At 40.3% G+C, this 13,006-nt stretch overlaps 1 non-coding gene across 1 annotated transcript; it reads right to left on the reverse strand.

Annotated features, from left to right (window-relative positions):
- Positions 1–10,162: 10,162 nt before the first annotated feature.
- On the reverse strand, positions 10,163–10,269 carry LOC131147118 (small nucleolar RNA R71). Its single transcript, XR_009134624.1, has one exon. It is a non-coding gene; the product is annotated as a small nucleolar RNA R71 (small nucleolar RNA).
- Between the last annotated feature and the right edge of the window lie 2,737 nt (positions 10,270–13,006).

Genomic DNA, 13,006 nt, shown 5'->3' on the forward strand with positions numbered 1-13,006 from the left:
ACTTAAACCTAAACCCAAAACCTAAACCCTAACCTATAAACCTAACTCGAAAACCCTGACGCTCTAAAACCTAAACCTAAACCTAAACCAAAACCCCTAAACCCTAAACCAAAAACCCTACACTAAACCCTAAAACCCTTATACATAAACCCCTAAACCGGACCCTGAAACCCGATACCCGAAATCCTCAACCATAAACCTAAACCAAAAAACTCAACTAAACCCTAAACCCTAATGCAAACCCCGAAAACCCGCAACCTAAACCCAACACCGTTAAACCAAGAACCCAACTATATAAGCCCTTTTAAACCCGAAAACCGGAACGCTGTGAACGCTACTAAACCCTAAACCCAAAAACCATATAAAACCTAACCAAAACCTGAAACCCGAACGATAAACCTTAAAACCCTAAACCCTTAAACTAAACACCAAACCCCTAAACCCTTAGACCCTAAATCCTAAACCGAAACCACCCAAACCCAACCGAACCCTTTTAAACATAAACCCTAACCCGAACACGAAAAACTAAACCTCTTATAACCCTAAACCCCTAAACCCCAAAAGCCCCAACTCGAACCTCCTTAAACCCTAAACCCCTCAAACTTTTAAAACCGTGATAACCCTTAACCTAAACCCCTAAACCCTAAACCCTAAGCCCTAAACCAAAAACCCAAAGCGCTAAACCCTAAACCACAAACCCTAAACCCTAAACCCGAAACCCTAAACCTAAAACACTTGACCCGAAACCCTAAATCGAAACCCCACCCCGAACCCTAAACCCTAAATCCAAACCACAAACACCAAACACTAGCCCCAAACCATAAACCCTAGACCCTAAACCCTAAACCCTAAACCCTAAACCCTAAACCCTAAACCCTAAACCTAAACCATATACCCTAAACCCAAAACCCTAAACCCTAAAAACTAAACCCAAAACCTAAAACCTAAGCACCGAAACCCAAAACTCTAAACCCAAAATCCTAAACTCTAAAACCTAAACGCTAAACCTTAAATCTTGAACCCTAACCTCAAACCCTAACCCCAAATCCTAAACCCTAAACCCTAAACAAAAAACCCTAAACCTTAAATCCGAAACCCTAACCCCAAACCCTAACCCCAAACCCTAAACCCCAAACCCTAAACCCTAAACCCTAAACCCAGAACCCTAAGCCCTAAAACCCAAACCCAAAAACCTAAACACCTAAACCCTAAACCCTAAACCCTAAACCCTAACACCAAACTCTAACCCCAAACCCTAAACCCTAACCCAAAACCCTAAACCTAAAACCCTAAACCCCAAACCCCAAACCCTAAAGCCGAAACCCTAAACCCTAAACCCGAAACCCGAAATCCTAAACCCTGTCCCGAAACACTAAGCACTAACCCAAAACCCAAAACCCAAAACCCTAAACCCTAAGCCCTAAATCCGAAACCCTAACCCCAATCAACAAACCCCAAACCCTAAACCCTAAACCCTAAAGCCTAAATCGAGAACCCTAAACACTAAACCGCAAACTCTAAAACCTAAACACCTAAGCCCTTAACTCTAAACCCTAAACACTAAGCCCTAAACCCTAAATCTGAAACCCTAACCCCAAACCCAAAACCCTAAACCCTACACCCTAAATTCTAAACCCTAAACCCTAAACCCTAAAACCAAAACCCTAAACCCTAAGCCCTAAATCCGAAACCCTAACCCCAATCAACAAAACCCAAACCCTAAACCCTAAACCCTAAAGCCTAAATCGAGAACCCTAATCACTAAACCGCAAACTCTAAAACCTAAACACCTAAGCCCTTAACTCTAAACCCTAAACACTAAGCCCTAAACCCTAAATCTGAAACCCTAACCCCAAACCCAAAACCCTAAACCCTAGACCCTAAATTCTAAACCCTAAACCCTAAACCCAAAAACCGAAACCCTAAAACCTAAACACCTAAACCCTAAACCCTAAACCTCAAACCCTAAATCCTATACCCTAACCCCAAACCCAAAACCCTAAAGCCTAAAACCAAAACCAAAAGCCCTAAACAATAAACCCTAAACCCTGAACCCTAAACCCGGAACCCTAAACCCTAAAACCCAAACCCTAAAACCTAAACACCTAAACCCTAAACCCTAAACTGTAAACCCTAAACCGTAAACCCTAAAACCCAAACCCTAAAACCTAAACACCTAAACCCCAAACCCTAAACCCTAAACCCTAAACCCTAACCCCAAACCCTAAAGCCCAAACACTAAACCCCAAACCCTAAACCCTAAATCCTAAACCCTAAACCCTAAACCCTAAAATCGAAACCCTAAAACCTAAACACCTAAACCCTAAACCCTAAACCCTAAACCCGAAACCCTAAAACCTAAACCCTAGCCCCAAACCCTAAACCCTAAACCATAAACCCTAAACCCTAAGCCCTGACCCCTAAACCCTAAACCCTAAACCCTAACCCAAAACCCAAAACCCTAAAACCTAAACCCTAATCCATAAACCCTAAATCGGAAACCCTAAACCCGAAACCCTAACCCAAAACCCTAACCCCAAACCCTAAACCCTAAACCCTAAACCCTAAATCCGAGACCATAACACCAAACCTTAACCCCAAACCATAAACCCTAAACCCTAAACCCTAAACCCTAAACCCTAAAACCCAAACCTTAAAACCTAAACACCTAAAACCTAAACCCTAAACCCTAAACCCTAACCCCAAACCCTAACCCCAAACCCTAAACCCTAAAACCTAAACATCTAAACCCCAAACCCTAAACCCTAAACCCTAAACCCTATATCCGAAACCTTAACCCCAAACCCTAACCCCAAACTATAACCCTAAACCCCAAACCCCAAACCCTAAACACTAAACCCTAAAACCTAAACCCCAAACCTAAACCCTAAACCCTAAACCCTAAAACCCAAACCCTAAAACCTAAACACCTAAACCCGAAATCCTAAACCCCAAACTCTAAACCCTAAACCCTAAACCCTAACCCGAAACCCTAACAACAAACCCTAAACCCTAAACCCTAAACCCTAAAACCCAAACCTTAAACCTTAAACCATAAACCCTAAACCCTAAAACCTACACCCAAAACCCTAACCCCTAAAACCTAAACACCTAAACCCTAAACCCCAAACCCTAAACCGTAATCCCTAAACCCTAAACCATATGACCCAAACCCTAAAACCTAAACACCTAAACCCTAAACACTAAACCCTAAACCCTAACCCCAAACCCTAAATCCCAAACACTAAACCCCACACCCTAAACCCTAAATCCTAAACCCTAAACCCTAAACCCCAAACCCCAAACCCTAAGGACTAAATCCTAAACCCTAACCCCAAACCCTAAACCCTAAACCCCAAACCCTAAACCCTAAAATAGAAAACCTAACCCCAAACCCTAACCCCAAACCCTAAACCCAAAGCTCTAAAACCCAAACTCTAAAAGCTAAACACCTAAACCCTAAACCCTAAACCCCATACCCTAAACCCAAAGCACAAAACCCTAAACCCTAAACCGAAAATCCTAAATCCTAACCGTAAACCCTAAACGGTAAACCATAAAACCTAAACCCTAAACCCAAAACCCAAAACCTTAAGCCCTAAAACCCCAATGCTATGACCTAAACACCCAAACCCTAAACCCTAAACCATAAACCCTAAACTCTAAACCCTAAACACATAACCTTAAGCACTAAAACCCTAACCCCAAAACATAAACACCTAATCCCTAAACCCTAAACCCTAAACCCTAAACCCTAAACCCAAAATCCGAAACCCTAACCGCAAACCCTAACCGTAAACCCTAAACCCCAAACCCAAAACTCCAAACCCTAAACCCTAAATCCTAAACCCTAAACCCTAAACCCTAAACCCTAAACCCTAAACCAAAAACCCTAAAACTGAAACCCTAAACCCTACCCCGAACACCTAAACCCTAAACTTTAAATCCAAAACCCTAAACCAAAAACCATAAAACATATGCCCTAAACCCTCGACCCTAAAAACCCTAGACCATAAACCTTAAACCCTAAACCCGAAACCGTAAATCCTAAACCCTATCCAAAAACACTAACCCCAAACCCAAAACCCAAAACCCAAAACCTTAAACCCTAAACCCTAAACCCTAAATCCGAAACCCTAACCCCAAACCCTAACCCCAATCACTAAACCCCAAACCCTAAACCCTAAACCCTAAACCGAGAACCCTAAACACTAAACCCCAAACTCTAAAACCTAAACACCTAAGCCCTAAACTCTAAACCCTAAACACTAAGCCCTAAACCCTAAATCCGAAACCCTAACCCCAAACCCTAAACCCCAAACCCTAAACCCTAAACCCTAAACCCTAAATCCTAAACCCTAAACCCTAAACCCAAAACCCTAAACCCTAAACCCCAAACCCTAAAACATAAACACCTAACCCTAAACCCTAAACCCTAAACCCTAAATCCTAAACCCTAACCCCAAACCCTAACCCCAAACCCTAAACCCTAAAACCTAAACATCTAAACCCTAAACCCTAAACCCTAAACCCTAAACCCTAAACCCTAAACCCTAAACCCTAAACCCTAAATGCAAAACCCTAACCCACACCCTAACCCTAAACCCTAAACGCTAAACCTTAAACCCAAAATCCTAAATCTGAAACCCTAACCCCAAACCCTAACCTTGAACCCTAAACCCCAAACCCTAAACCCCAAACCCTCAACACTAAACCCTAAACCCAGAACCCTAAGCCCTAAAACCCAAACCCTAAAACCTAAACACCTAAACCCTAAACCCTAAACCCTAAATCCGAAACCCTAACCCAAAACCCTAACCCCAAACTATAACCCGAAACCCTAAACCACAAACCCTAAACTCGAAACCCTAAACCCTAAACCCTAAACCCTAAACGCTAAAACCCAAACCCTAAAACCTAAACACCTAAACCCTAAACTCTAAACCCTAAACCCTAAACTCTAAACCCTAAACGCTAAACCTTAAATCCTAAACCCTAACCCCAAACCCTAACCCCAAATCCTAAACCCTAAACCCTAAACCCTAAACAAAAAACCCTAAACCTTAAATCCGAAACCCTAACCCCAAACCCCAAACCCTAACCCTAAACCGTAACCACAAACCCTAAACCCTAAAACCTAAACCCAGAACCCTAAGCCCTAAAACCCAAACCCTAAAACCTAAACACCTAAACCCTAAACCCTAAACGCCAAACCCTAAACCCTAAACCCTAACCCCAAACCCCAAACTCTAACCCCAAACCCTAAACCCTAACCCAAAACCCAAAACCCAAAACCCTAAACCCCAAACACTAAACCCTAAACCCTAAACCCGAAACCCCAAATCCTAAACACTATCCCAAAACAATAAACCCCAAACCCAAAACCCAAAACCCAAAACCCAAAACCCTAAACCCAAAGCCCTAAATCTGAAACCCTAACCCCAATCAATAAACATGAAACCCAAAACCCTAAACCCCTAAACCCTAAAGCCAAAACTGAGAACCATAAACACTAAACCCCAAACTCTAAAACCTAAACACCTAAGCCCCAAACTCCAAACACCAAACACTAAGCCCTAAACCCTGAATTCGAAACCCTAACCCCAAACCCTAACCCCAAACCCTAAACCCCAAACCCCAAACCCTAAAACCCAAACCCTAAACCCTAAATCCTAAACCCAAAACCCTAAACCCTCAAACCCAAACCCTAAAACCTAAACACCTAAACCCTAAACCCTAAACCCCAAACCCTAAATCCTAAACACTAAACCCTAAACCATAAACCCTAAAACCAAAACCCTAAACCATAAACCCTAAACCCTGAACCCTAAACCCAGAACACTAAAACCTAAACACCTAAACCCTAAACCCTAAACCCTAAACCCTAAACCCCAAACCCTAAATCTTAAACCCTAACCCCAAACCCTAAACCCTAAACCCCAAACCCTAAACCCTAAAACCCTAAACCATAAACCCTAAACCCTAAACCCTAAACCCAAAACCCTAAACCTTAAACCCAAACCCAAAAACCTAAACACCTAAACCCTAAACCCCAAACCCTAAACCGTAAACCCTAAACCCTAAAACCCAAACCCTAAACCTAAACACCTAAAACCTAAACCCTAAACCCTAAACCCTAAACTCTAATCCGAAACCCTAACCCCAAACCCTAACCCAAACTATAAACCCAAACCTTAAAACCCAAATCCCAAACCCGAAACCCTAAACACTAAACCCCTAAACATAAACCCTATACCTAAACCCTAAACCCTTAACCCCAAACCCTAAAACCCAAACCCTATAACCTAAATACCTAAACCCGAAACCCTAAACCCTAAACTCTAAACCCTAAACCCTAAACCCGAAATGCTAAACCCTAACCCGAAACACTAACAACAAACCCTAAACCCTAAACCCTAAACCCTAAAACCAAAACCCAAAACCCTAAATCATAAACCCTTAACACTTAAACCTACACATAAAACCCAAACCCCTAAAACCCAAACCCTAAAACCTAAACACCTAAACCCTAAACCCCAAACCCTAAACCGCAAACCCTAAACCCTAAACCCTAAAACCCAAACCCTAAAACCTAAACACCTAAACCCTAAACCCTAAACCCTAAACACTAAACCCTAAACCCTAACCCCAAACCCTAAAGCCCAAACACTAAACCCCAAACCCTAAACCCTAAACCCTAAACCCTAAACCCTAAACCCTAAACCCTAAGCACTAAATCCTAAACCCTAACCCCAAACCCTAACCATAAACCCCAAACCCTAAACCCTAAACCCCAAACCCTAAACCCTAAATTCGAAAACCTAACCCCAAACCCAAAACCCTAAACCCTAAATCCTAAATCCTAAACCCTAAACCCTAAAACCCAAACCCTAAAACCTAAACACCTAAACCCTAAACCCTAAACCCCAAACCCTAAACCCTAAACTCGAAACCATAAACCCTTAAACCTAAACCCTAAAACCTAAACACCTAAACCCTAAAACCTAAACCCAAACCCGAAACCCTAACCCCAAACCCTAAAACCTAAACCGTAAACCCTTAACCCTAAACCCTAAACCAAGAACCATAAAACCCTAAAACGCAAACCCTAAAACCTAAACACCTAAACCCTACACCCTAAACTCTAAACCCCAAACCCTAAACTCGAAACCCTAAACCCTAAACCCTAAACCCTAAACCCTAAATCCAGAACCTTCAACCCTAAAACCTGAACCCTAAAACCTAAACACCTAAACCCTAAACCCTAAAACCTAAACCCTAAGCCCTAAACCCTAAACTGAAAATCCTAAACCCTAACCCCAAACCCTAACCGCAAACCCTAAACCCTAAACCCTAAACCCTTAACCATAAACCCTAAACCCTAAACCCTAAAACCTAAAACCTAAAACCTAAACCCTAAACTTTAAACCATAAACCCTAAACCTGATAGCCGAAACCCTAAACCCTAAACCATAAACCCTAAACCCAAAACCCAAAACCCTAACCCGAAACCTGAAACCCTAAACCCTAAACCCTAAACACTAAACCTGAAACCCTAAACCCTAAACCCTAAAACCTAAACCCTAAACCCTGAACCCTAATACCTAAATTCAAAACACTAAACCCTCAACCCTAAACCCAAAACCCGAAACCCTACTGATTACGCGCTTAAATTGCATAATTAGGTGCTTTAATTCATGCATTGTAAATGATATTTTGTATTTAAATGCTTAATTACTCTCAATATTCTAACATTGTGTCTATTTATAAAATTTGGGTTTTATTGAGTAATGTATGAAATTTTGGTGTTTCTTATTGCAGAGCAACTGTTGGAAGCTAAAAAAAACCGACAATACTTTGCAATCTGTGCGTAACTCTCTCATCCAACCTCTGATTTAGATGATTCAAGATGCTGTAGAAAGATAAGAAAACAATCTACAATTTTTGTGTTTTGTGTTTTGCAAAATACTGGCAGCATCAAGGCAGAAATCAGACGTGAAGTTAGCATACGCCGTTTTATGGATTTTTTCAAAAATTCTTCGTAATCTTGGTGTAACTTTCTCATACAAGCTCCGATTGAGATGATTCAAAATTTTGGGAAAATCTGAAAAAGAGCTCTACATATTTTATGTTTTAAGCTTTGAGAGTTACGAGCTGTAAGAGGGTAGAAAGTGGGCTTGAAAGAGGAGGGCAGTTCATGTACCTTTGAAAAAAAAAAAAGAAAATCAAAAAATCAAAAAATGAGATGTGACCCAGCCATGCAGCCGGGTCATCTCATAAGGGCAGTGTGCGCTGGGTACATCCAAAGGAAAGACAAAAGAATGGAAAGAAAAAAAGAAAGGAAAGAAAAGCAAAGAAAGAAAGGACAAAAGGAAAGGATGGAAAAGTCAACAAGGGAGGGTTTCCTTGTGGGGGGAGTGCTGTGTGCAAGAGGAGATTTGGAGAGAGCAGCGTGTGCTAGGGGCTGGAGGAAGAGAGGCCGCACCATAGGAAGAAAAAAAAGGATTTTTCTTGGGGAGATAGAGAAGGGAGGCCAAAACACATAAAGTTTCTTAGAAAAATTATTTTTTGGAGAGCTTTTTTGTGGTTTTCTTTTGGTGGTGCTGTGGAGATACACACACAGCCAGCAAAGGAGAGTTGGAAGCACGCAAAAATACTATCTTTTCATAATCGAAAGGCGGCAAACAACGGCGGTATTCGGGGTGTTCGTGACGCGCGACGGCGGTGCGGCGAGTGTTGATCTTTCCCGTACGCTCCAAATTGAAGAAAATATGGTAAAATCTGTTATGTTGGATTTTATTTTCGGAATGAACTAAATTTTTGAATTCTAGGAAAACGATGTAGCCAGTTTCGAACTATGCTTGCTCTTTGATGCTAATCTGAAATAGTTTTCATTAATGTTTGTTTGAGTTATTCTGTGCCTAATGCTTTTAATTAACTGGCCATTAATTAAATGATTTTAGTCTTGTGATTTGCTACCAAAAGGGGGGATTATAGGATAGATCTTGGATAATTGGTAAATATAGAGATCGAAAGACTTGTATGAACCTACGTAGCATAAAAAATTGAGGGTCTTACTGCGTTCTTGTGTTATTAATTTGCATATTCTTATGTTAAATAATAAACAAGAATAGGTTCCGATTGACTATCGAAAGAGGCTTTTGGAAAAATTGGCAATTTGCTAACAAACAGAGAAAACGAAGTTAAATTAGCTAAATGAGTAAAGCATAGTGAGAAACTAGGTGAAATTGGTTTCCTAGAAGTTTTCACCATCATCAATTTGACACACGGTATTCAGTTTTAAATTCTCCTGAATAGTTTATTTAAAGTAGCTTTGTTTAAATTTTGCAGTCTAAAATTGTTAATTTTTCTAAATAAAATCAAGGTTAGTAAAATTTCGATACATGGTAAAATTAAGACATCAATCCCTGAGGACGATACTCTACACATCATTATATTATAAAACTACGATACTGTGCACTTGCAGTTTGCACCGGTCAAGTTTTTGGCGCCGTTGCCGGGGATTGAGTTTTTCTTATTTTTGCCAATATCGATACAAAGTAATCTTGGTTTTAATTTAGAATTTTATTTTTATATTTTTATTTATTTGTTTTATTTTATTATTATTATTATTATTATTATTATTATTTTTGTATTTCTGGTGTGTTTTTTATGTTGGATGCACTAGGCTAGAACACGTGACATTATTCCTTTTGATCTGGAGATTGAAAGAATGCTCAGAGCACTAAGGAAAAAGAGGGTATTAGCCATGGAGAATGGACAAGATAATGTGCAGCCACGGGCCTTGAAGGATTATCTGCGACCAGTTGTGAATGACAATTATTTGGGTATCAGACGCCAGCCCATTAACGCCAACAATTTTGAGCTTAAACCCGCATTAATCAGCATGGTGCAGCAGGCCCAATTCAGTGGATCACCACTTGATGATCCCAATATCCATCTGGCGATGTTTTTGGAGATTTGTGATACTGTGAAGATCAATGGTGTTACTGAAGACACCATTAGACTGAGGTTATTCCCTTTCTCTTTGAGGGACAAAGCAAGAGGTTGGCTACAGTCGCTACAACCTGGGAGTATTACTAGTTGGCAGGACATGGCAGAAAAATTTCTAGCTAAATTCTTTCCACCTGCAAAAACAGCTCAACTCAGGAGTGAGATTGGTCAATTCAAGCAGCATGATTTTGAATCACTCTATGAAGCATGGGAAAGGTATAAAGATTTGATTCGACGCTGCCCACAACATGGATTGCCGGATTGGTTGCAAATTCAGATGTTCTATAACGGGTTAAATGGGCAAACGCGGACTTTAGTTGATGCTGCATCTGGGGGAACTTTGATGTCAAAGACACCTGAGGGTGCTACTGCTCTTTTGGAAGAAATGGCCTCAAATAACTATCAATGGCCAACTGAAAGAACTATGGCTAAGAAAGTTGCTGGAATTCATGAATTGGAGCCGTTTGCTGCACTTTCAGCTCAAGTAGCTTCTTTGTCTCATCAGATTTCATCTTTGACAACCCAGAGGATACCACAAGGTGCAGAATATGTGGCAGCTACAAGTAGGACAGATTCGAGTATTGGAGCGAGTCAAGAACAGGTTCAATACATCAATAATCGGAACTATAATTATTGTGGTGATCCTTTGCCACAATATTACCATTCAGGGCTTCGAAATCATGAGAATTTGTCTTATGGAAATACAAGGAATGTGCTACAACCTCCTGCAGGATTTGAGAGTCATCAAGGTGAGAAGAAGATGTCACTTGAGGATGCCATGATATCTTTTGTTGAGGAGAAAAAAGCAAGGTTTAAAAAGACAGATCCACGGCTAGACAACATTGAGACTCATTGCAACAATATGGGAGCCACTATGAAGAACCTTGAAATACAAATTGGGCAATTGGCCACGACTATAAATACCCAACAGAGAGGAACTTTTCCTAGCAACACAGAAGTGAATCCTAAGGAACAATGCAATGTCATCACACTTACGAGTGGAAGAGAAATTGATAAATCACCAGCAAAGGAAACTATGTCCACACCTACACCTGAAAAGAATGGCCGAAGCAAGAATAAAGGGGAAGAAGAGGAGATTGTGGATGATACACCAAAGGAGATGGACACGCTTCCATCAATTTCATTTCCTGACAATCCTCTTATTCTCTCTACTCCACTTCCTTATCCTCAATTTTTTCAAAAACAAAAATTAGATAAGCAATTTTCTAAGTTTTTGGATATTTTTAAGAAAATTCACATAAATATTCCTTTTGCAGATGCCTTGGAACAAATGCCAAACTATTCTACTCTTCAACTCACGATTAAAACTCTTCCCAGGGAATATATTCAGAGTTAATGGTCAGAGATTGAAGCACTATTATGGAGAACAAATGGAGAGGAACTGTGCATTTATTCCTCTTGGTGATCCTGGTTGATGAAGATTGAAATGTCTGGCTAGAGACGTTAAAACAAGCGCTTATGGGAGGCAACCCAAAGAGTTTTTCTTTTATTTATTTCCTTTATCTTTATCATTTATTTATTTATCTATGCACTTTTGAATAATTTAGATTTTCGATGCAGGTTCATTTGGCATGAGTACAGAGCTGAAAATTAAACTCCTCGACGGATTCACTAATAAGTCAAGGAAGTTTCTTTCTTTTCTTCAATCCTTCTCATTTTTGAATAACAGTGCAAAAAAATGTGTGTGAATGATGCTACTTATGCCCTTTATATACCTGCATATAACCTAGGAGTACACATTGGGTCATTTATGTGTAGTTTCTATTTATATGGCTAAACTAGGAATCGTAACTCATTGAAAGTTGATTGGTAGTGCACTTGTGTTAATCTGGCTATATAAACTTTTGTATCTACATGGTATCTCTTGAGGCTAAAAAAATACACGTTCACGTGACTTGTAGCACTTAGGGTTCCTTGTGAACACTGAGAGAGCGCCTGTGGAGACTTTGACACCTTGTGAGGTACTGTTGAGCCATTTATCACTCTTTTGAGTTTTGACGTCAACTCAGAGTTCATGAAACTCAACTTTCTCTATTTTTTTTCTGGATACTCTTTGTACACTAGTCTTGGTTTTTGAATTGCTAGCCTAGAGATGACATCTAGTGGGGAGATAAAAACTTAGGTCTTGTAGCCTACTCAAGATGTGAAGGCCGAACCACCCCTAGAAATAGACTTATTTCATGGACTCTTGTTCGAGCTTAATGCACATGGGTGGTATGAAACAATAAAAGAAGTGTTATGATTGTCCTAATTGACCATGAAAAGAAAGAAATTGAAAAATGAGCAGAAGAAAGAAAAAGAGAAATAGAAACACCCTACAAGAGGTGAAAGATTAACACCTGCTCCACATAACTACAACAAAAGTCAAGGACAAGATGCATGTTATCCACATATGAAGACTCTTCACCCGCCTAATGCCTCAGATGTATTCATGCCTAGTTTGTGAATAAGTTGATCTAGGGTGGTCTCGGTTGGACATGGTGAGTAGGTGAGAAGATGCTAGGGTGAAGGACCCGACACCTCCTAAACAGGCTTGATCCTTTTCAGACTAGTCCACTCCATACATTTAGCGTTTGTTCCTTGCAGTATGTGGGATGTTTGATCATGACACTCCTCCTCACATACGATGAGTGAACCCAACCTTTTTGAGTGTTTTTGAGAGTATACCAGTTAGGCCGAGTCAAAGCGACAGTTCTTTAGGTGTCCACGGATATTCTGGGTGTAACGAGTCACACACATTACACGTGCTTCAAGATTTCGCCTATTTATACTTGAATTTATATGGCTACATTAACTCTGAATTGTGCTCAATGGTTAATTTTACGTGAGTTTACTATTCTTAATGGCTATATAATGATGAGATTTGCATGAATGACTTACTTCGGAGTTGCGTGAATTGGGTATGAATGAGTTTGTGTGTAATTTGGTGATATTCCTGTATGTGAAAGGGAATGGTTGTGTTGCCTGTGTA

This window comes from Malania oleifera, unplaced genomic scaffold (assembly GCF_029873635.1).
Source record: "Malania oleifera isolate guangnan ecotype guangnan unplaced genomic scaffold, ASM2987363v1 ctg117, whole genome shotgun sequence".
In the NCBI taxonomy this organism is placed as follows: Eukaryota; Viridiplantae; Streptophyta; class Magnoliopsida; order Santalales; family Ximeniaceae; genus Malania; species Malania oleifera.